This window comes from Humulus lupulus, chromosome 7, assembly GCF_963169125.1.
Source record: "Humulus lupulus chromosome 7, drHumLupu1.1, whole genome shotgun sequence".
Lineage (NCBI taxonomy): Eukaryota > Viridiplantae > Streptophyta > Magnoliopsida > Rosales > Cannabaceae > Humulus > Humulus lupulus.
The window spans coordinates 28500777-28503722 of record NC_084799.1 but is presented as its reverse complement, the minus strand read 5'-3'; the positions used below and the strand labels follow the sequence as shown (position 1 = coordinate 28503722).

The 2946-nt window shown below is 34.1% G+C and overlaps 1 non-coding gene across 1 annotated transcript; it reads right to left on the bottom strand.

The window, feature by feature from the left end:
• Positions 1-401: 401 nt before the first annotated feature.
• LOC133793030 (small nucleolar RNA R71) lies at positions 402-508 on the bottom strand. Its single transcript, XR_009874494.1, has one exon. It is a non-coding gene; the product is annotated as a small nucleolar RNA R71 (small nucleolar RNA).
• Positions 509-2946: the final 2438 nt, after the last annotated feature.

Sequence of the window (2946 nt, the reverse complement as noted above, 5' to 3'; positions counted from 1 at the left end):
TGGAACCTATTGCTAATCCTGTTGATGAAAATGTTGTGCCTGAAAAAACTTTGCTTGAATATTTTGCACCTATTTCATCTAATGCTCCTTCATGCATTGTTTTACCAACTACTTCTACTACTCATTTTGAGCTTAAACCCGCAATCATTCAATTATTGCCATCTTTTTATGGGTTAGATAGAGAGGATCCTTACATGCATGTCAAAGATTTCTTAGAAATTTGCTCAACATTTAAATTTCAAAATTTTGCTGATGAGTCGATCAAACTAAGATTGTTTCCTTTTTTATTAAAAGACAAATCAAAAGCTTGGTTAAATTCCCTTCCCACGGGGTCTATAACTACATGGGATCAACTTTATAATAAATTCTTACTGAAATTTTTTCCTATGTCTAAAACTGATAGTCTAAGGAGAGAAATCTCCGAGTTTTTTCAAAAAGATAATGAAGAGTTTTATGAATGTTGGGAAAGATTTAAAGATTTATTATTAAAATGTCCTCATCGTGGTTTTGAAAAATGGAGACTTGTAAAATATTTTTATGATGGTTTGACTCCCTCTAATCGTCAAATGATTCAATCTATGCATACTGGAAAATTTTTAAAATTTCAAGGACAAGAGGCGTGGGACGCCCTTGAAGATTTATCTGTCAATTCACAACAATGGAATTATTTTGATCCTAGGTCTAGGTCAACTAATTCACCAAAAAGAGGAGGAAGATATGAAGTAAAAGAAGAAGTAGACTTAAGAACATCTTTAGATAAATTAGCGAGAAAAGTAGAAGCTTTAGCCATAAGCCAAACTATAAACTCTCCAATACAACCAAGAAAAGATGTATGTTCTATATGTTCTAGTCCGTGCCATAATGCCCAATCATGTCCTTCCTACCAAGAAGCCTTTTCTGAGGAGGCCAATGCTCTTCATTCTTATGGGAAACCAAATGATAGCCCATTTTCGTCCACCTACAATCCAAATTGGAGAAACCATCCGAACTTTTCATGGAGACAAAACCAACCCCAAATGAATCAAGGGCACCAATACAACACACAAAACCAAGCTCATGCCCCACAAAATCAACCATATCCGCAACAAAGAAAACCTTCCTTAGAAGATACTTTACAACAATTTATGCAATCCACCCAACAAATCCTACAAAATCAATCTCAATCTATTACCAAACTCGAGACACAAGTAGGACAACTCGCCACTGCTTTAGCTGATAGAGAAAAAGGAACTTTCCCTAGTCAACCTATCCCTAATCCAAAAGGTCAATATGAGATAGGAAAGTCTAGTCATAATGGAGAAGTCAAATCAATTTCAACTCTTAGGTCTGGAAAGAAAATTGTCAAACCCGATTACATACCTAAGGATGAAAACGAAAAAGAAAAAGAAAAGAGTCAGCCTTCTAGTTCTAATCTCAATGACTCATCAAACAAAGAAATTCCAATCCATCCTTTCATTCCAAAAGCCCCATTCCCACAAAGATTACTTCCAATCAAAAAAGGCGGCCAATATAATGACATCTTAGAAGTTTTTAAACAAGTTAGTATCAACATCCCTTTCTTAGATGCCATTAAACAAATTCCTGCCTACTCCAAATTTTTAAAGGATCTTTGTACTGTTAAAAGAAACACTAATGTTCCTAAAAAAGCGTTTTTAACTGAACAAGCTAGTTCCATTATTCAATATAAGAGTCTTGTTAAATATAAAGATCCTGGGTGTCCGACAATTTCATGCATTATTGGTGAACATTTTATTAACATAGCTTTACTTGATTTGGGTGCTAGTGTAAATTTATTGCCTTATTCTGTTTATAAGCAACTTGGTCTTGGTGAGCTAAAACCTACCTCTATAACTCTTCAATTAGCCGATCGTTCTGTGAAAATTCCTAGAGGCATTATAGAGGATGTTTTGATCAAAGTTGATAAATTTTATTTTCCTGTTGACTTCATTGTTCTTGATACTCAACCTGTGGAAAATATGCATGCTCAAATTCCTATCATTTTAGGTAGACCATTCTTAGCTACATCTAATGCAATCATAAATTGTCGTAATGGTGTTTTGAAATTATCTTTTGGAAATATGACTGTTGAATTGAATGTATTTAATGTGGTTAAATCTGTTGAGTGTGAAGAAGTGCATGAAGTTAACATGATAGATAGTATTTGTGAAGATGATGGAAATGACTTATTTGATTTTTGTGAAAAATACTTTGGTATGAACTTGCATGTTGATGACTTTAATGATGATGTGAATGCTTTGCTAGAGCCTATACCCTTAAATGAAACCAAAGTTGAACCTTTTTCACCCTTAGATCATGTTCAATCAATTTCTGAGTCTCCAAAGTTAGACCTTAAACCTTTACCATAAAATTTAAAATATGCTTTTCTAGGAGAATCTGAAACCTTACCTGTTATCATAGCATCTGCTCTAGATAAAGAACAAGAAAATAAGTTGTTAGATATCCTTAGAAAACATAAAGAAGCCATAGGTTGGACCATTGGAGACATTAAAGGAATTAGCCCATCCATATGTATGCATAGAATCCATCTAGAAGAGAATGCTAAAACCTCTCGGGAATGTCAAAGAAGGCTAAATCCAATATGAAAGAAGTAGTTAGAGAAAAGGTCATAAAATTGTTAGACGTAGGTATCATTTACCCTATTTCTGATAGTCAATGGGTTAGTCCAGTTCAAGTTGTGCCTAAGAAGTCTGGGATCACAGTTGTTGAAAATGAGAACAATGAATTAATCCCTACTAAAGTACAAACGGGGTGGAGAGTGTGCATAGATTATAGAAAGTTGAATAATGTTACTAGAAAAGATCATTTTCCATTACCTTTTATTGATCAAATGCTTGAACAATTAGCTAGCCATGCATATTATTGTTTTCTTGATGGGTATTCGGGGTATAACCAAATCCCCATCGCCCCAGAAGATCAAGAAAAGAC